The 22639-nt window shown below is 42.0% G+C and overlaps 1 pseudogene; it reads left to right on the top strand.

Annotated features, from left to right (window-relative positions):
- Window positions 1-4115: 4115 nt before the first annotated feature.
- On the top strand, window positions 4116-22261 carry LOC120232565 (annotated as a pseudogene).
- The last annotated feature ends 378 nt before the right edge of the window (window positions 22262-22639 follow it).

Genomic DNA, 22639 nt, shown 5'->3' with positions numbered 1-22639 from the left:
GATACGTCCACTATCTTGTTTAGTGGTGATGGTCTCACAAGTGTGTACACATGTGCCAAAGCATAGAAAATTTGGATACTCTAAATATGTGCCGTTTATTGTGTGCCATTTATACTTTGATAAATGTGTTTTTATTTTTATTAAAAATTAATGTTTATTTATTTTCAAGAGCTAGAGAGAGAGAGACAAAGCACAAGCAGGGAAGGGTCAGAGAAAGAGGGAGACACAGAATCTGAAGCAGGCTCCAGGGTCTGAGCGGTCAGCACAGAGCCCCACGCAGGGCTCCAACTACCAGATTGTGAGGTCATGCTCTGAGCCGGAGTCGGACGCTCAACCGCCTGAGCCACCCAGGCTCCCCAATAAATGTGTTTTTTAAAAGGTTAAATTTTACAGAATAAAAGAAACTATACATTCCTTCATTTGTCAACTTCAATAGGAAATATATGCTGAAATGAAAATTTTAACTCTTACCTATTATAGATTTGGAGAAAAAACAGCGAATGAGTGTGTATGTATATATAATATATATGATATGTAATATGTAATATATATGAAATACGTAAAGTGGGGGCGCCTGGGTGGCTTAGTCGGTTAAGCGCCCGACTTTCGCTTAGGTCATGGTCTCGCGGTTCGTGGGTTCGAGCCCCGCGTCGGGCTATGTGCTGACTGCCAGCTCAGAGCCTGGAGCCTGTTTCAGTCTGTGACTCCCTCTCTCTCTGACCCTCCCCTGTTCACGCTGTCTCTCTCTCTCTCCTAGAAATAAATAAAAATATTAAAAAAAAAAAAAGAAATACGTAAAGTATATGATCAGATAAGGCCTCTCTCTTTAATGGTCACAACACTGAAATCAGACTGACTGGACTGGACTAGAAAGTTGTCATCCCACGAAGTTACAAAATGTTACATCATAAGATGCTGTAGTTTTCTAAAGTATACATGGTTCAAGGTACCTAAACTTTGGGAGTAAATAATAATATTACCATTTGTTTAGGTTTTGCTCAATTAGCATTTGAGATTCTGTGTACTCACTCCCTTTTGGATGCTTTGCCTGCAGTTAAAGTGTGCTGTCACCACTGAGCCATTATGGCTACGTTATAGCCATCAGATGTGGCTAATTGAGAGAAAGCAGCAGAAATGGCCACACACCTTTAAAAGATCAAATGAGGGGCACCTGAGTGGCTCAGTCAGTTAAGCGTCTGACTTCCACTCAGGTCAGGATCTCATGGTTGGTGAGTTTGAGCCCCGTGTCAGGCCCCGTGCTGATAGCTTGGAGCCTGGAGCCTGCTTTGGAGAGAGAGAGAGAGTGTGTGTGTGTGTGTGTGTCTTTCTGCTCCTCCTCCGTTCATGCTCTGTCTCTCTCTCAAAAATAAACCTAAAAAAAAAAAAGGCCAAGTGAAAATTCTTAAAACTGATGCTCATCAGTATTGCTTATGTTCATTTGTTTTCATTTTTAAAGCAATTTTAGAAATTAATATGAAAGTATAATTTGATTCTTTCCTTGAAGATTCCTAATTGTTATAGTTTTCAGGGGAAACTTGTTTGTGTTTGTGTTTGTTTTTGTTTTTGAGAGAAAGAGAGAGGGCGCAAGTGAGCGAGGGGCAAAGAGAGCAGAGAGAGAGAGAGAGAGAAGTGGGGCTCACCCAGGGCTTGTGTTTTTACCCAAAGCGGGGCACAAGCTCACCTGAAGTGGGGCTCAAACTCACAAACTGTGAGATCATGGCCTGAGCTGTAGTCAGATGCTTAATGACGAAATCTCCCAGGCACCTGGAGAGAAAAGCTTTTAAGAAACAAACCCTGGAATCAAAGAGACAGCATGCGATAAGCATATCAGAGTAGCCAAAAATAAGTCCCTTGTTCCAGAGAACTCTGTGGCTTTGAAAAGATTAGCAGAAGACCAGCTCAATTCACGTAACAGCATACACATTCTTAGTAAAACTGCAAACTGCTTTTTGTTTTCAGGTGTTAGGCTAGTGTGCAATGGGATTAAGGCCACATCCATGAGACTTCGCTTGTGTAAAGTCTGAAGTTGATTTTAGATTCCAAAGTTGACTTTTCTGTTGCAGGTAGTGAGACTGTCAAAGCTGAGTTTCGGGGCACATAGTGACTCAACAACTCCAGTTATATTTCAAATTCACTGCTGGACCCCTTCGTTTCCAAGTCGTTGAAAACCTAAACTCGTAGGGTGAGTGGTTCTCCATGTTTCATTGTCCCATCATTATATGAAAAGCAGTGGAGAATGAGGCCAGAATACTGGCAAGGGAGAAGAGCCTGCTGGAATATGGATGAGCTAGAAATAGGTATGAAATCACTATTGGTGATGGTAGGTGGGAAATTCTGGCAGGAGGTGAAGGGCAGGACAAAGTGTTTGCAATGGACATTTCCTCTCCTGGTGATAGCCAGGAAGGGAAGCACCCCACCCCCATCACCAGCCATGTGGTTTGGGTGGGATTGACCCCAGCTCCATCTTAGACGGACTGTGACTGGCTTAATCCACCCTAGGCTCCTTAGTCACCATGGTCTTTCCAATGGGCACCGAGTGCAATTGAAGGCAACTAGATGCAAGGAAGTAGTAGGACATCTAGGGGAACAGTTTGTTTTCCCTTCAGTGGGAGTATTACAAGAGACCCTCTTCCTCTGAAGAGTAGTAATGAGGACTGCACGCCTGACCCACTTGGATTCTGAGTATCCCAAGGGTCCCTGGACAGGTCACTCAGTTGTTCAAAATCCACCTCTGCCATAGTCCTCTAAGAGGGCTTTTTCCCCCCTGCAGGAGTGTGGAGGCATCCCACCTTGATGGAAGCAGCTTCTATTCTTTTATGATTTCCAGATCAGGTGGTCCTTGGTGGAAAATGACAGTGAACTCTCAGCTAGGTGTTTGTTCCATACAGGTATTGTACTGGGTAATTTATACGCACCATCTAATTTTCTTCCAGTAGCTACCATTCTTATTGTTGTACCTATTTTCTAGATGGTTAGAAGAATTAAGACACTTGCCTGTGCTCACGCAGGTGGCAATGTCAGGGCCAGGACTTGAACTCTTTCAGGGCCACACTGAAGGATAAAGTCTACCGCTAATAATGTTAGTTACTAATGGGAAAGCCAAAGAGGCTGGTTCAAAGTCTCTGGGGCATAGAGAAACTGTAGCCAATATTTCCTGCTCGCCAGGAGACGAAAGCAGAAAAACAAACATTGCTTAGCAACACATGTACTTCCGCATTAATTATATGAAACCCCAGGACCATTTCTTTCTGATTAGAAGTTTGCCAGAGAGCTCCGCTTTGGAAGAAAGGACTGAAGTCTCCCGGCTTCTGTCACTTTGGCACTGTCAGTGTGTGTGCTAGATTGTGGTCAGTAAAATAGATGGGGGCGGGGCGAGACAAGAGCTGGAAAGGGAGACTGAAGAGAAGCTTGGAGGGTCCTGAATGACTTGCCAAAGTTGTGAGGTTTGAACAAGATAGTGACTTGAACAATTGTCTTAAGGCCAAAGGTGAATCCGAGATGTAGCATGAGTCGAGCTCCAAGGGGGTACACTAGGAATGCCACCGATTCTAAAATGGGCAGATTCCACAGCAGAGAATGGGCAGAGACTGATGCCCAGATCTCCATGTCATGATCATGGCTTTGAAGTTGTGTTATCTCTTGCATCATATGTAAACAAATTGATTCATTTGACAAACATGTACTGATGTCCTGCTATGTGCTAGGCGCTGTCCCAGGAGCTACGAGAGTAAAGAGAAACAGGAGGGAATCCCTGTCTTCGAGAAGTTTATAGTCTAATGAAGAAAATAAATATTGGAGAAATAAAATACTATGTGCTAAGTGCTAAAATAGAGATATGTGAATAACTCTGACAAAGAAGCTTCAGAAGGATCATATTGGGGCGGAGTCTTGAAGGATAAGTAGGGTATCTTCAAGGACGTTACGGGAAGGAGAGATTCTAAACAGACAAACTTGGGTTTGCAAGGGTATAAAAGAATGCGATCTGTCTATAGATCAGCATCATAATTTGTGAGACTAGAGTATAGAGTCTCAAGGAGAATTTGGTGGGAGGGGAAGTAATATGGGAGAAGCAAATCCTCAGGATAATTCAGATGCCAAAAGGGCATTAACACGGAATGCCCTTGTTTCTCTATTTGGAGTTGACTGAGAGGTAAGGTAGCAAGATATAAGTTATGATCTATACCAAGGTATATCAGTCAGGGTATAATCAGGGGAGAGAAATCATACCGCCATTATAACAAGGAAAGTTCAATATATAGAATTATTAACTATAACGTGAGTTCGGAGTGATGAATTATGAGTTAGTTAGAAGTAAAGAGAACTCTAAAGAATATAAAAATAGCAGATCTCTAATAGCAGTTCTATTACCTATATTATATCTAATAGTGATTACCCCTAAGGTTGAGTTAGAGCATAGAAGGAAGAGCCCCCATGGCTCCTAAGGTTGAGATCATACTGGAGAGGGCATGGCCATGGCTCACTGGATGGTAAAGAAGTCTCTGTGGTGCTACACCTGAAAAAAACACAATAAATCTGCTCCCTGCAGTGCACACGCTTGTAAAACTACCTGAGGTGGGACCAGGGGAGTCTGGCTGCTGGGCCATGGGGCACTGCAGAGAAAGGACACCAGAGAAGACTGTCATACGACAGGAGCTGGGCACTGGGGAAATGACATGTGCTGCCGCAGCCTGGTGTTGAAGGAAGACACAGGTACTCAAGTTTGCTGTAGGAACTAAGAAATGAAACCCTTTCTTTCCTCCTGGAATGTCCCTCCAGCACCCTCTACTGACAAAGTTCCAGTGTCAGCTGGCAAAGGACAAATGTTAAAGGCCCATCCCCATTTTCACAGAACAGGCCAAAAGGTTGAATTGGAGCTGAGAGGAAGTAAATCTACAGCTGGCAGTAAAGGATGGGGAAAAATACTTCTGACATACCCTGAGAAAGTTATTTTCAAACTAAACTCACAGTTTCAAAGTGTTATATCTAATAAAATCTTTTTGAGTGGCTAAAAATCTGTCCTGGAAGATTTGTGCCAGCCCACCCCATTTACTAATATTACTCTTCTGTTATTAATATCAGGGAAAGTTGTTTCAATTTGTGGTTAAAAGTGGTGTGGAATACCTTATTTTTAAATGGTCATTAAGAACAGGAGCTTTGGAGTTGAAAAACCTGGGTGTGGCCAGTTACTTGACTGCCCAGTGCACATAAATATTAGCAGACTGCTAATCGTAGCAGCTCAAAGAATAACAGCATTCTAACACTTAAAATGATTTACTACATGCTAGACATAACAATGGCTTTAAAATATTATTTATTCATCCAAGATTATATATCAACATTAATCAAATCTCAGAATTGGGGAAAGAGACTGGTTACAAATGTCATGAAGTTATATCAATATGGCAATTAGAATGTATTGCTCTTTTCTCTGTATTTCTGAAGTAAATGCCTTATTTGTGTGCCTATTATAGTGCTTAAATCATTCTCTCTGGTATTATGGTATTACAGAAGATGCTTTTCACTAGACAGTGATTTCCTCATGATGAATACTGTTTATCCATTTTTCTTTTCCCTCCAGACTTTTAAAAATTATGTATTTTGCATATAATAGGCACTCAGATAATTGCCAAAATGGAATTTTTTATTTTACCATCAGTCTTTCCTTACTCTTGCATATCTTGAAATTCTTACAAACTCCCTATAAAGATTTAAAGGGAAGGAGAAGGTTTAACAATCTTGTTTTACAGAAGAAGATTCTGAGACCGGAGTGTCACCTGCCTAAGGTCACACAACTAGCTTAAGGATAGGCCCAGGACTAGAACCTAAATTTCGTTTATGGATTAGTCATTTGTCAAGTATTGAGCTAGGTATCATGCTGGGCTCTGCAGTTCTACAAACGAAGCACAAAGTCTTTGCTTTCAAAGATCTGACAATGTATTAGAGTGGGAGGGGACAGGGGACAAGTAAAAATAATCCTATGGCTACCAAGCAATGTGACAAGTGTACTACAGGGAAATGTGGGCTGATGTTGAGCTGATGGTCCAAGCCGGCATGGTGGTCCAAACACTGAAATATTTTTATGTCATTGATCAATAGCCACCTCCCCTGCTACATTCACTCAGACATTCCCATGATCTAGAAACTAAAAGATTAATGCACGAGTATCCAGAACTCTGTTCTAGTTGTTGGAGCCAGGCTGCTGTTCTGATTAGTCATTCCCAAGGCAAAGTGAGTTTTTATATATCTTTTCATATTTTGAATATCACCCCTGAGGATAGAGAGTTAGAATTCGAAGGAGTGCAGCTCAGGAGAGGGACTGAATTCAGAACAAAAGGTTAAAATACATTTTTAAGAATGGGAAAAAAAGATTATTTTTATCTGTTTATAACATAAAATAGAGAATTTAATGAAATACATATCTTGTTATGTAAGATGATGTCATGGGGTAAACTGAGTGAAGGGTACAAAAGACCTCTATGTACTATTTTTGCAACTTCCTATGAATCTTTAATTATTTCAAAATGAAAAGTTTTTTTTTTTTTTAACATAAAGGAAGCCTATCTACCTGGGTTGGTATTGTTAATTACAAAGATATTCAATATGCCATTGCAAATGGAATTCTGCTTGGGCTTAATTAAAATACACAAATTTTAATGACAGAAAAGATTAAGTCTAAAATAGATCTGAAATATTTCACTTCACTAGTTTGCAATATAACATAGACACATCTTGCAATGGTCAAATATTAAGACCTTGGGCTCTTTTACCATACCTGCCAACACAAGCCACGTTCGGGCCAGGACCATGAAGAAGGTGGCCCAGGTCATTACTGAAACATACTACACACACTTGGACAATGACTTCTACGCCAACACAGGCATGTGAGAGGAGATCACCATTATTCCCAGCAAGAAACTTCACAACAAGTTAGCAGGATGCCACACATCTGATGAAGTGGATACAGACAGGCCCAGGGTGAGGTATCTCCATCAAGCTGAGGGTGGAGGAGAGAGAAAGGAGGGATAATTATGTACCTGAGGTCTCAGCCCTGGATCAAGAGATCATTGAAGTAGATCCCGACACCAAGGAAATGTTGAAAGCCTTGGACTTTGGTAGTCTGTCCAACCCGCAAGTCACTCAGCCTACGGTTGGGATGAATTTCAAAACACCATGTGGGGCAGTTGGAACCTTCCTGCCTGGCTATAACATCTTCAATAAACCTTGGGCAACAACATCATCATCATCATCATCAACAATTACAACAACAACAACAAAAAGACTTGGTCTTATGGCAAATGCCTCCTTCTCCTGAAATTCTCCCTCACAGAAGCCCATTCTCCATGATCCCTGTGGTACATGCCGTTTATCAAAAACCCTGGAAACTCATCAGCCAGGGGAACCCTGGGAAGAACTGATTCACCCTCACCAGTTCCCTTGGCAATTACTTAGGAGAGCTTGGTCAGGAAGGTTCTAAGGTCCACCACTTGCTCAACCTGGAAGTATTTGCTCCAAGCAGGGAAACAGTCATTATCCTTAAATTCTTCTAAACTAAAGGCAGACCCCACCACACAGATGAGGCAACCATGATAGTCCATTTTTTTTAAACTTCATTTATTTATTTTGAGAGAGAGAGAACATGAGCAGGGGAGGGCTAAGAGAGAGGGAGAGAGAGAATCCCAAGCAGGCTCCATACTGTCAGTGCAGAGCCCAGTACGCGGCTTGAACCCACAAACCATCAGATCATGACCTGAGCCAAAACCAAGAGCCAGATGCTTAACTGACTGAGCCACCCAGCCACCCCTGAAATTACTAAAATTTTAGAAAGCTATTTCTCCTTCTTCTTCAAAGTCACAGGCTGGCTAAAGACAAGCTCAATTTACATTACTAGACAGAACACAAAGTCTCAGTCTGCGGCATCAGCATACAGATTTAAGGTGAACTGCATAGCTTTCTTGGAGACCACTGGGTAAATGTTTGCCTCATATAGCAATAAATAAGGAGTCCATTGTGCTGAGTTTCCCAAAACCAAGGTGTCAGCTCCAAAGGGAACTCCAAAAGCTAAAACAAATGACAACTCCCTTGGATGGAATGACTTTACACACAACATGCACACACACACACACACATACCTATAAACACGACTGCATACATATGCTTACATATTTTAGTCTAAGATTTTTCTCAGTTCCTATATATATTTTTTGAGCTTTTCTTCTGGTACCCCACAAGATAATAAAATAGATCAACATAAACACAAAATGAAAAATGAAGTCAAATTTTAAGAGTATCTTTTTAACTCTCCTCTCAGTACAAGTAAATACACATGAATGAACACATGTATTTCACTCTAATGCAACCACTAAGTGAGATATATGAAAATCATACATTAAATAACAAATGTGAGATTCCCCATCTGCCAACATATGGAAGTGGTGCTGAGTGGAGAGGCTGGGATGGAAATAAGTCATGGAATGTTAGCATTAGAAGGGATGGTAACTAGTCTCCAAAGATGGCTCCAATGAACCACTTTTTCTAGTAGCCACGCCCTCCATATTCCCCTCCCACTGTGGATCTTGGCTGACCCTTCTGCTTGCTTTACCCAATACAATTCAGTGGAAGTGATGCTGAACAACAAAAGCATTTTTAAATTCTTTTTTCTTAAGTTTATTTGTTTTGAGGAGGGGTACAAGTGGGGGGAGGGGCAGAAACAGACGGAGAGAGAGACTCCCAAGCAGGCCCCATGCTGTCAGCAAAGACCTCACATGAGGCTCAAATCCATGAACCATGAGATCGTGACCTGAGGTCAAATCAAGAGTTCGGGCCAAACCTACCAGGTGCCCCAACAAAAGCATTTTGTAACAATCAATTGCTATATAGAATTTAAAATAAAAAATGTTATATATATTATTGTATGTTATATCTATTCATCTTTTATAGTGATAAAATATAAAGTACACACAAACCACATACACATACGCGCGCACACACACACGTGCATGCACACACGCTTTTTCCCAGAAAGCAAAGTTGTTGAACATTCACCAGCACTGTTTGGCTTGCCTCATCTCAATGTACCTTCCTGGGGTTATATCCTTATGGAAAAAACCAAGTCCTCAATCCTTTTACTCTGAAATTGGAAGTTATTAAAATCTACCAGAGGGGACTTGGGTGACCCTTTGATTCCTGTGAGAGGAAATATAAAAAAATCATTATGAGAGGAGGGCACTTTGGGGATGAGCACTGAGTGTTATGTAGAAACTAATTTGACAATAAACTATTTGTAAAAAAAAAAAAAAATCATTATGATACAACTGCCCATGAAGATGCAAAGAGCAGGAAGCAGTGAGCTCGCTTAGGCATCATGGAGAAGACAATGATGTCCTGAGTGAATGAGAAGGCCCTGGCTCAACTTCCTTAAAGGCAAGTCTCCAAGAGAATGATGGAGTTGGTGATGCTGGTTTGCTGCGGCAGAGGGAATTCAGGGTGATCCTGATGTAGAACACCTAGGCATAAAGTCTGGCCTCAGCAGGCAGTGAGACCTAGTCCCCGGGTGATATGTTGAGCAGAAACTTCTCTGCACACAGCACAGCTTCAGCTGAGTGAGCAGGTGGCATCCAGGGGCACATGCGAAAGGCTTCAGGCTCAAGCAGGTCAGGCTGACTTTCAGCTTCAGGAGCCAAGCTGTGCTAATACCCCAAGTCCCAGTAGGCTTTTGGCTCTAAGTGAAGTTTTAGTGTCAGATGAGATTTATTTTCTAGAAAAAGAGCAGAAGCTTAATTTTAAAAAGGAAAAGGGGAGGGGAAAAGAGGAAGAAGAGAAGGAAAAAAAGCATTTTGCCTGGTCATTAAAGATGAGTATTAAGTTGGGTTCAAATTTAGCACCATGGCAAAGGGCATGACATTCATCCTTAAAACGGAAGTGGAGGGAGATTGAAGGTTCTCACACAGACACATCTTGGTAGGTTGCCAAAGGGCAATGTCCCAGCATACGGGGAAGTTTGCCACCAAATCAGAAGTAGGGAACTAAGGGTAGAGAATGTTTCCTAAACAAGGAAGGTACTTTAAAATGTATGGTCTTTTTAAAGAACTGGTTTTTTACCCTCTAAATTTTAGGCCCAACCATAGACAAAACCTCAGAAACTAAATTGTAGCTCTAGATCTTAGCTAAGTCACTTAAATTCTCTGAGTCTCCATTCTCTTATATTGGTAAAATAATGCCTGCCTCACTGTATTATTGTACAGGTTAGATAAGAATACGGATAAAGTGCTTGGCGTATCATGAAAGGTAGCCAGAATTATTTCCATTGCGGACTTTCAATCAGAATTAGATTAGCAGTGCTTCATACTAGATTTTTAAGTCTAAGAAAGCATCCAGCTTTACTCAGAGTTTATTTCTTTAAAATTTTCTCTAAAATTAGGAATTGTGGGGCGCCTCAATGGCTCAGTCACTTGGGCATTTGACTTTTGGTCTCAGCTCAGATCATGATCTTATGGTCTGGGGTTTGAGCGCTGCATTGGGCTCCGTGTTGACAGTGCAGAGCTTGCTTGGGGTGCGCTCTCTCTCTCTCTCTCTCTCTCTCTCTCTGTCCCTCTCTGCCCCTCCCCTGCTCACTTGTGCATGTTCTCTCTCTTTCCCTCTCTCTCAAAATAAATAAATAAACTTAAAAATAATATAAAGTAAAATTAGGAATTGCTTCATTAATGGTTTCTGCTGAAAAGTTATTGAGGATATTTGAGGAGAGCAGGTTACCTAGGACTTCGGGAAAACAATCCAGTTTGATATGTAGTCCTGTACAAGTCCACTCATTCATCTTTTTTTATGTTACCTAAATTTTAGGCATAGTGTGTAGGAAGAAAGAAATAGCCTCTGAAGGACCATGCAAAGTAAATTTAAAAGAACGTGTATATTTGGGGGGAAAAATGCCCCTGGTGATTCTGATGTGCAGTCATAAATATTTATTCGAATGAATGGATTTCCAATCCCCTAAACCCCACAGTGGAGAACCTCTGGGAGCATGTTCAAGTTTTGTTGCCAAGCTGTGCTTACTTGCCCTAATTTCCAGTTAACTTTAGCATGCCCAGAAGGTACATGTCACAACACTGTTAGACCTTCTAAGGACTTACCAGACAGATACTTCATGTCCTGATAGGTCCGTGGCTCTGTAAGGGCTCACCTGCCTTTACCAGAGCCAGACTACACACGGATATTTATGGGCACCTCTACTTTGTTCCTACAGCCAATTAAATTCAGTCTCATCTTGAGAAGTAACAGAAGTGGGATTTTGCTCTTTTCTTGGGGACTAATATGTTAAGTTAGGGCAACTTTGGGTCATTAGCCTCTTCTGAAGACCCTATAGGATTCTTTATAACCCCTTTAGGACATTGGTGCCAGAATGGGAATTCCACTTGCAATCCCCAAAGAGTTGGTTGGACTCTGATTCAAAGTGCCACTCCTTTCTCTACTGTAGTTCCTCCATTCTGTTCAGATGGATCTTCCAGCTTAATTCTGACTCATAGGCTAGTGTTTCTGCCTGGAAGGACACATGTGACTTCTCCCTCTACTAACAGGCTAGCAGCAAATGATGGCCAGGAGTGATTCACAAACATGTGTGATTTTCCCTCGGAACTTGATAAATGTTAGGAGGGAGAGAAATCTGAGAGATACCATAACAGCTTCAGATCAACTACCTTAGGGCTTGGTGCTTTGAGATTCTGGAGTTAGGATGCAAAAATAGTCCCAGAATTCAAGTAAAGTATCAATGAGGTTACTTCAAATTTTAGTTCTCTAACTTTCCCCAAATATTTTCAGGAAAACCTTGGATCAATTTGAATCCCTGCTAGTCAATTAGGTAAGGTCTTTGAGCATCAAAATTAGGGTTTTGTGGGGTACCTGAATGGCTCAGTCGGTTGAGCATCCGACTTTGGCTTAGGTCATGTTCTTGCTGTTTATGTGTTCGAACCCTGCATCAGGCCCAGTACAAATAACAGCTCAGAGCCTGGAGTCTGCTTCAAATTCTGTGTCTCCCTCTTTCTCTGCTCCTCCCACCCCCCCCACCGTCTCAAGAAAAAAACACTAAAATTTTTTTTAAAAGATTAGGCATATTGGTACATTAGGGGTATTGGTATTGGGATATTGTGACTTCATTTATGTAAACCAGCTTGTGAAGCCTGAGATCTAAGAGCTGTTGGCAGTTCTATGTCACTATTGTTCTGATCCAGTTGTCTATGCCTGGCAGTCCTTGGATGTCTCAGGCACTATCACTAGTTCTTAGTGGAGCCAGACATCTGATTATATCATGGCCAAGACTTCACAATCCAAGCCCCAACAATTCCACAGTGATGCAGTTTTAGGCCAGCCTCCAATTTTACTGAACTTAGTATAAATACCCTTCAGTTCACAAGGTAGCACTGCTTTGTGCTGGGCTCCTGAAAGAGGTCATCCATAATAAAGGTTTCTGGGCTCTGTGGCATATTCTAAGAGACTGAGCTGACATCATTTGAATTAAGACCAGACCTTCACACCAGCCCAAAATGAACATACTGAGGGCTGCTGGTGTCAAGCTGATGCCACCTAGAGGGAATGGAGCCAACCCCTCTGTCCATTAACCCAGAATCTGACACCCTCCAGGATTAATCCACTCTGCACTCTCATCCCGATTTTCCTTGCCGCATTAGTCACTGGTTTTCCATTACCTCCGTGGTCTGAAAGTGTGATACTTGGATCAGAGCATCCACATCACTAATAATACAACTTGTAATACAAATTCTCAGGCCCCACCAGATCCACGCAATCATACACTCTGGAAGCGGGTCCTCGCGGTGTGTGTTATAACAAGCCCTCCCCTGTGATTCTCACGCACATTAAAGTCTGAGCTTGACTGCATTAGAATACCATCCCCGTAATACTCCATATTTTCTTGTTCCTGAATCAGTACCCCCTCCCCCCACTGCCCTCCAATGTACCTTTTGGAGCAGCTGCTCTGTGATCGGCAAATGGCCCTTCATTCTCCACATCTTCCAGGAACTTTCTCCATACCTCCTCGCATTAATTGAAGCCCATTGTCTTCTAGAGTGGCCCTCTGTGGTGGTGGATAGGCCCTTATATCTATTTATGGCAGGGCAGGTCCTTGTCTCTCTTCCTCAGTATTTCTACTTCTGCACACTCTTATAAAAACACCTACTCCATTGAAGCTTATGCCCTGTGGTTATATCATCCTTTCCTCTTCTCATCATTCAAGTCTTCTGTACCAGGCTTATCCTGGGTCACTTTGAAGTCCATTGTGCTGGTGAACAAACACCTGAGCCTCTCAATTTCTTGACTACTTTATCTCCAAGGACCTTCTCCTTTGTCTTTTAACACTGACTCCCACAGCACACACAGAATCTGTACCCCTTGAAACTACTTTCCCTCTAAAATCACAAGCATCCCACTCCTGACCACAAATTCTTGCAATATAGTTTGTCTGGTCAGCTATTCCCATTATGACCATTCTCTAACCTCTTTGGGATACCTAATTCCAAAGCTTCCCCTTTTAACTCCCCTCATATAATCACTTCCTTTGTTCCTTTCCCAGCTTTGATTGGATGGCCTATCATTTCAGTCTTTTGTATATATCTTCATTTACTTTGTCTTTCTGACCTTCTGCCTTTACTCTGGCAAAATCCAATCATCGTTGACATCACCATCAATAAATCAGATATTGAATAAGCATCAACTTCATGTCCAGTACTTTTTATAGGCACTAAAGATGCAAAATGAACATGTCAGATCATGGCCTTGGCCTTGTGGAGTATATTTTCTATCAGAGGGTGGATGGGGATGAGAAAATAAGGCGCATAGAAATTTATTTATTTATTTTCTTCCAAGATTTTATTTAAATTCAAGTTAGCCAATTTAGTTGTAGAATTTAGTGATTCATCACTTATATATAAAACCCAGTGCTCATCACAAGTGCCTTCCTTAAGGCTCACCATATATCTAGCCCATCCCCCACCACCCTCCTCCTGCAACCCTCAGTTCTCTATAGTTATGAGTCCCTTATGGCTTGCCTCCCTCTCTTTTTTTTATATTATTTTATTTTTCCTTCCCTTCTCCTATGTTTATCTATTTTGTTTCTTAAATTCCACATGTGAGTGAAATCATATGGTCTTTGTCTTTCTCTGGCTAACTTATTTTGCTTAGCATAATACACTCTTGCTCCATCCACATCATTGCAAATGGCAAGATTTCATTCTTTTTCATGGTTGAGTAATATTTCACTATGTATATAAAACACACCTCCTTTATCCATTCATCAGTTGATGGACATTTGGGCTCTTTCCATGCTTTGGCTTTTGTTGATAGTGATGCTATAAACATTGCGGTACATTTTAATCAGTATTTTTGTATTCTTTGCATAAATACCTAGTAGTGCAATTGCTGGGTCATAAAGTAGTTCTATTTTTAACTTTTGGAGGAAACTCCATACTGTTTTCCAGAGTGGCTGCACCAGTTTGCATTCCTACCAACAGTATAGAAGTTTCCCCTTTCTCCATGACCTCCCCAACATCTGTTGTTTCTTGAGTTGTTAATTTTAGCCATTCTGACAGGTGTGAGGTGGTATCTCATTGTGGTTTTGATCTGTATTTTCCTGATGATGAGTGATGTTGAGCATTTTCCATGTATCTTTCACCATTTGCATGTCTTCTTTGGAGAAATACCTGTTCATGTCTTCTGCCCATTTCTTAACTAACTGGATTACTTATTTTTTGGGTGTTGTTTGATAAGTTCTTTATATATCTTGGATACTAACCCTTTACCTATACATCATTTGCAAATATCCTCTCCCATTTCATTGGCTGCCTTTCAGTTTTGTTGCTTGTTTTCTTCCCTATGCAGAAGCTTTTTATTTTGATGAGGTCCCAATAGTTCATTTTTGCTTTTGTTTCTCATGCCTCTGGAGATATGTCTAGTAAGAAGTTGCTGTGGCCAAGATCAAAGAAGTTGCTGCCTGTGTTCTCTAGGATTTTGATTGTTTCCTGTCTCACATTTAGGTCTTTCATCCATTTTGAATTTAATTTTGCATATTGTGTAAGAAAGTGATACAGTTTTAGTCTTGTGCATGTTGCTTTCCAGTTTCCCCAACATCTTTGTTGAAGAGATTGCCTTTTTTCCACTGGATAGTCTTTCCCACTTTGTCAAAGATGAGTTGACCATGTAGTTGTGTGTCCATTTCTGGGTTCTCTGTCCTGCTCCATTGATCTATGTGTCTGTTTTTGAGCACATAGATATATAATATATGTCAGGATCATGGTAAGTTCTTCCAGGAAGAATAAGTACCAAGAAAGGGAACAGAAACTCATGGGAGCAATGGCGTGGGGAGAAGAGGGCAGCACTATTTTACATACCATTTTCTGAGAAGGCATCATGAGGAGGTGGCTTTTGAGCAGAGACCTGAATGAGATGAGAGAAGAAAGGCATGGGAAGAGACTCCAGAGGACTTGGGAGTTTGTTTGTCCCAAAGAAGCCACTGAAGAGTTTTAAGCCTTTGAATGAAATGATCTGACTTTCCTTGGAAAACATCACTCGGTACTGTGTAGAGATTACACTGCAGGGAAGGCATGGAAGGAGTTGGGACACAGTGAGGGAATTCTGCTGTGGTTCAACTGGGAGATGAAGATGCTACCATACACTTTCTCTGTACTTTTCTCTGAAAGTGTAGTCCCTGAACCAGCATCATCCACATCACCCAGAAACTTCTAATGCAAATTTCTAGGCCCCACCCCACTCATCTGCCTACATTTATTAAATTTCTGATCCCTTACATATCCTCTTGTTCTCAGAAAATAACCCTCACTTCCTACTTCACAAGGAGGGGGAAACAAAGTAATCTATCCTGTAAGAATTCTTCCATTTTTCATATCTATAAAATTATTTCCTTCCAGCCTTTTCATACTAAAGAGTTATTCCTCCTTCTAATTGTGGCCTCTCCATCTTATCTGTGTTTATTGTTCATGTGTGCTCAAATCTCTACCAACACGCTAAAAATAATTCTCCCCACCTCTACCTCCAGCCATCACTCTGATCCAAAACTGAACAAACTCTTGGAAAAGCTGCTACATTAATTCTCTCTACCCTCCAATCCCCTTCTCTTCCCCAACCTACTTGAACTTGGCTTTGGGTCCCACCATCACACTGAAAGATCTTCCACCAGGTTCCAGATGATCTCTTGCTGCTAAAACTGTAGAAAACATTCAGCCATGTCACACATGTAGCCCTGTACTTCATGTCAAATTATAAGAATATTTTTGTACCACGTTTATAAAGAGCTGCTACCCTAATCCCACCCCAATACATCCTCTCTCTCCCTCAGACCCTCCTCCTTAGATCCCATCACCTAGTAGCTGAGGGGTTAATGCCAGGCACAGCAAGCGTCCTCCTCACCCAACTCCCCTATCAGCCATTCTGATTGGTTTGTGTACTATATATTTTAGTATAACCCGCCTCAGCTAAAAATCACAAAATTTCCAGGCTCCTTGACTGTTCAGAATCATTTAACACAGTCCACTACTCGAAACAGTCTCTTTGATTTCTCTGATGCCACGCTCTGGATTTTCTTCTTGCGCTTTTCAGTTTCCTGTACTGCCTTTCCCCATTGACATAACCTTTAAATGTTGATATTGTCCTGAAGCCTCTTCTCTTTACCTTAATATCTCAATAGATCTCACTTATTCTCACCTCATGTCTTTAATTACTATCTGTATGTAAATGAATCCCACATTAAATGTTTAACTAAGACCTCTCTTCTGAACTCCAGACCTGACTCAAATATCTGCTTAGCAAATCAATTGGATGTCCCATAAACTCTACAAATGTAACATGCATGAAATTGACTTTCTAGCTCCTAGCTCCCCATCTGTTCCTTCTGCAGAGATGGTTCTACCATCTACCCAGGTGCACAAATCAGAAAGCTGGAAGTCATCTTTAACTCCTCTCTCTCCCTCACTACCCCTTTATTACCCCTTATATGCCATCATATGCCATCAGTTACCATGTTCTATTTATTCTCTTTTTTTTTAACCTACATGGGATACATATTAAATCCATTCCATTTGCTCCCATATCCCCTCCAGTCACTGATTCAAGCCACCATCACCTCCTACCTCACTGATTACAGTGGCCTCTTGTATTTCTGCATCCATATTTGCCTCCCTCCATTCTATTTTCTCTAAAGCAGCCAGAGTGATCTTTTATAAAATGTAAATCTGATTAACCAATATATCCTGTTTCACTCCCCTGGAGTTCAAAATGAGGTCACATTCCTCTTAATGTTCAAATCAGATGAGTTAGAGCCTTCAACTTGTCTGCCAGGTGTGATAACTTCAGATTCCAAAGGTTCAGATTGTCTTAATAAATGGAACTGGAAAATCTGCTCCCATTCTTTTTAACTGCTTGACTCTCAGTAAAATGCCAGATTGTACTAGTCCCCTGTCCTTGGGTAGTTCTTATCCATTGCTGCATGATCTGCAGTGACCAGGTACAAATGTCCACCAAATAACCCAGAGTAAGCCTTACCCAGTGAAAGAAAGTGTTTTGAAGGTCTAAGCCCACCAGTGTTTCAGTTCTGAAAGTAAGGGTAGGGAGGAATCTTTGCAAATGTCATAGTCAGCTATGATGGCTCAATGCCATGGTAGGCCTGGGACCCAAACGTTAGTGCTCTTCCTCACTCTACTCGGCTCTTTTAGTTCATGAACATGGATAAGGAGTGATGGTGGGTGTCAGAATCTCCTTACATTTCCCGAGGCAAAGCCTTAATGCCTTTGTGAATTTGTGCATGGAGATTGATTTGCTTTTGCCCAAGCCTTAAGGCCCAAATGCAAAGGATGTTACCTGAGGCCAGCAGCCTGGGTCCCAACACTAATCAGAATGCAGCTGAAGCCTAATGAGTTAGGGTGTAGTCTACTTCTTTCTGAGAAAGATCAGTTTTAAACCAAATATCCCTGACACTCTCTAATTCCTCTCTTTAGTAGATGGTCTGACTACTAACTCAAGGTACAAACACAGGAGAATCCGGGAGCTACCTTCTCCCTCAATCACATGTAATCAGTCATAGATCCTTGATGATTCTACCTATGAACATCCTTAGAATTCAGCTCTGACACTTAGTTCAAGCTCTTGTTTGTTCTTTTACCATTTTAATCAGTTCCTACAGATCACCTTGGCTTGACTTCCAATCTAACCTCCATATTGCATTCACTGATCTTTCTAAACTATAAATCTGATCCTGCCTCTGTTCTGTTGAAAGTTCTTCAATTCATCCTCATTTATCTCTTGCAAGGATAGGATTCTTAATCTGAGATGCAATAAGCAGAAGTCAATGGGTGGGCATCAGAAGAATTGTGAATTATATGCAAAATTTTTGCATTTTCCCAGTGAGATAGCTCAAGGTTTTCATTAGAGTTTCAAGGGAATGTATTTCCATGGAAAGGCTAAGATCTACAGTTCAAGCTCAAGCTGTTTCACTGGAATGAAAGGGATTTTCATTCAATGACCTGGTCATTGCTTACCTGGCAGGTCTTATCATCTGCATCTCTTTCCCTGCTGCCCCTCCCCACTTAATACTCCAGTATAAAACTGTTTATGATTCCTAAAACACACCAGGTGATTTTACGCCTCATTGTGCTTTAGCTCATACTGCTCCCTCTGCCTTCAATGCCTCCTTTCTTTATTTGCTTTTGTCTGCTTGTAAAATTTATCTTTTTTTTTTTTTAATTTTTTTTTAATGTTTTTATTTATTTCTAGGAGAGAGAGAGAGACAGCGTGAGCAGGGGAGGGTCAGAGAGAGAAGGAGTCACAGACTGAAACAGGCTCCAGGCTCCGAGCTGGCAGTCAGCACAGGGCCCGACGCGGGGCTCGAACCCACGAACCGCGAGATCATGACCTAAGCGAAAGTCGGACGCTTAACCGACTAAGCCACCCAGGCGCCCCAACTTGTAAAATTTATCTTTCAAAATCTAGCCCTGGCAACATTTTCAGAGAACTTTTCCTGGTTCCCTCCTATAAAGAGTTAACCACTCTGACTTAATGAGCCACCTCTCTTTTTTGTACAGGCTTCTGGTTTTGCCCACATTTGTGTCCATGAGAAACTGAAATATTTTCAGGAGACATTTTCATTGAAGTTATAACATATGTCCAGAAATGTGCAAACCATTTAAGTGTGCAGCAGCTGCATCGTTTTTACAAAGTGCGTACACCAGTGTACCTGTCACTCGGATAAAGGAAAGGAATACTTCCAGGATCCGCAAAGCCCTCTTGTTTTGCCCTAGTCATTATCTAACCTCAGATGTAACCATGGTTCTGATTTCTTGTTCCATAAATTAGTTTTCCCATTTGAAAAATTTCCGTACTCTCATGTCCAACTTCTTTGATTCAACATTCTGTGTATTAGACTCATCCATGGTGTTACTGGCAGCAGTGGTTTTGTTGCAGGATTCTCGCATAGAGAGTCGTGACACCGAGGCTTTTCTTTCCAGGAAGCAACTTTATTCGTGCCAGCACCGTTCAGTTGGGTTCGTACCCAAAAGAACTGAGTGGTCCACATCACATGGCATAGTTTTTTTTAATACATTTTCTATTTCTTTGTCTCCCATATATGGTACCACACATAAACATTCAGTCTGATTAGGTTGTTTCAGTTTACAAGAACATGGGGGGTGTAGGCAGCTGGACCCATATCTAGGTGACCTTGAAGTCTTCTCTCCTCTCTTCTTCATTTTTTTTCTTTCTCCTTAGGGAGGGGTTCCTACCACATTCTCCTCTTTGATGCTCGGACCCCTCTATTTTGGTTCAAAGAGCATCATCCTGGCTTAGAGGTTTATATTTCCATAACATCATTACATGAGCAGTCATTTTTCTCTCAACTATAGTCTCAATGAGACTGGAGACTGATCGTATAATCAAGGGAGCCAAGCAAGGTACGAACAAACATCCTCCCAGAATTAGGAGGACAATACCTATGAGGGTTTTGAATCCCCCGAAAGATGAAAACCATCCTCCAAATAACTCCTTGGGGTTCCAACCATTCCAGGTTTGGACTGGGACATGAGCAACTTTTCTCATTCGATCTGTGATCTCCTCTATGACTTTTCCCTCATCATCTATTTGTAGGCAGCAGTTGCTCAGGTTGAATTTTCCACAAACACCACCCTCAGAAGCAAGCAGGTAATCTAAGGCCAGGCGATTTTGATAGATAGCATTGCACATTTTGGTTTGCTGCTTAGCAAGTAAATTAAGAGCCCTAGCAGTTTCATTGGTTATAATTTCTACAACTGCTTGTAGCCTAATTATGCGGTTTAGCACATAAATGGGGGTGCGGTAGCCCCAAGACCCATCCTCGTACTCAGGTAGCAGGGCCATAATAATGAATTATTCGTTCGGGAGGCCATTCATTATTCTTCCAGTTGCCAATTTGCAAGGCACACCGCTTTCTTTGAACTTTCTTATCTCCATATATTTGAACTCCCAGATGTTCTCCTTCTGCAAGTGGGAGTAGGAGGAAGGATGGGCGAATAGTTCCCAGCACACATGACCCTGACCAGCCTGAAGGGAGTACTGTATAGGCTGTTCTCCCACATATCCAATAGAGTCCCCCTGGGGCCCGCCATTCGATGGCAGCATCTATGTTGTCCCAGACCTCCCAGAGATGAGAGAAGTTAAACAAGGGGCGAGGATTTGGCTCATGGTGACCTGGGGACCCCCACCATTGGGTTTCCCAGGTGGTTGAATTATAAAACCTTTGGCCCAGGCATGTTAAGTTTCCGACATGGTTGGTGAACTTTTACCCCCATCGGGCAAGACAGTTCTTCCCAATGATTGAGCCAAACCCCGGCTGTAGAACTGGGGTAATTCGCTCCATCATAAGGCTCGAGGGGATCTAATTCTTTGGCCTCCCATGGCCATAGATCCCCCATGTTGGTCTCCCCACATACATAGCATGAAGAGATCTTCAGAGTCTGGGCTATAGTTTCTGCCAGGGCCAGAAACAAGTTCCTTGCTGTGACTGAAATGGGGGGGGGGACTACTTCTTATTTCCTTATAGAAGGAGTGAAAAACTTGGTGGGATGTGGCTGGATGGGTGGCAGTGATCCTCTTAAAATATAGTACAGTTCCTGGGTCTCTGCCTCTCCCATAAATTCGAATACCAATTCGAATGCCCCATTGCCATTTGTAGTCTTCTAAATTAATGATAGTGAAATTTACAGGGTTACATGCTTTTGACTGACAATCTGATTTAGCAGCTCCCTTTTGAAGGAGAGCTGTTGCATCCTTTTTTTTCCAAGTGGCCCATGAAACACAGCTCCAACTGGGACATAGAAACTCAGGTGTATAGGCACATAAACCATTTTCCTCACACATGTATTTGTCATTGAGGCGATATCTTCATTCCCAATCTAAGCCTCCACATGGTATATCAAGAGTTTTTGGACCCTCCATGACAAGTGCCCGTTTTTTTCCGTATAACGGATGCTTCCGGGCCTAGACCTATAACCGCACACACACATCAAACAGTATTGACACCGGACACTTGAGGTTTGTAATTCGTGTCTGGCTAATTAAGGCCCCCTCTTCCTGGTAAGATCGGACTTCTAACCAATCTTCATTTGGGGAGTACTGTGGGTCAAAGCAAGTGTATTGATTTCCCCAATGGCAGATGGAATAGGTGGTCTTGTTATGTATGCATGTCCCTTGGACTTTTCCCTGGCATGAGAAATGGGTATGGTACAATAGGGTCCGGGTGATTCCTTGGCCTGACCTGGTTGTGCAAATGCATGGATCGCATGATGAGAGATTCAGGTTTACAAGTGGAGTCCAAATTAAAAACAACCAATACCAACAAAACATCCTACCCACAAGAGAAAAGTGAGTGCTAACAGAAACCTCTGGCTACATTTCCAGCTGGCTGGGGCAACCTCCGCCAATCCAATAGCAAGAAGTAAAGCAAAAATTGCAATAATAGTGAGAGACAAGGGGTGACAGTGCATTACAGTAAGAGGCAGATGTAAGAAATAACGACAGTCTATTTATTTCTCCGGACCGGCGATTCCTCAAGCTTCTGCCGTGCGTAGATTAGTCAGCTTCCGGAGTGGATAAAGCAGGGCTGTAGTCTCCCATTGGAGTTTCTGTCGTTGCAGTTCGCTTCTTCCGTATGGTCAGCTTACACGGCGTGGACGGATCAGGAATGCACTTCCAGTCCCTGGATGCCGGCTTCACTCTGCTGTGGTGAATCCAGGGACCCACCTCGGCTACTTTTACTGCAGTAGGGGTGGACAAAATGACAGTAAATGGGCCCCTCCAAAGGGGTTTGAGTGGTTGGACATTCCACTCTTTTACCCATACAGCATCTCCTGGCTCAAAGGAGTGAGCATCTGTGGTCAGACTCACAGGCAATAGTTCTTTAACCCATCGGTGTAGAGTGGCTAGAGTAGAACCCAGAGCCTGCATTTGCTGCCTTAGGGTTAAATTGCCTATCTCATTTAAATCTCCCCTTATCCCCTTAACAATTGGGGGAGGGCGCCCATAAAGGATTTCATAAGGGGAAAGCCCCGTTTGCTTATTGGGGCTGCACCTGATTCTTAACAAGGCTATTGGCAACACCTGGTCC

This window comes from Hyaena hyaena, unplaced genomic scaffold, assembly GCF_003009895.1.
Source record: "Hyaena hyaena isolate Hyena2069 unplaced genomic scaffold, ASM300989v1 scaffold_74, whole genome shotgun sequence".
Taxonomy (NCBI): Eukaryota; Metazoa; Chordata; class Mammalia; order Carnivora; family Hyaenidae; genus Hyaena; species Hyaena hyaena.
The sequence above is the reverse complement of the archived record's forward strand: the minus strand, read 5'-3'. Positions and strand labels throughout refer to the sequence as shown.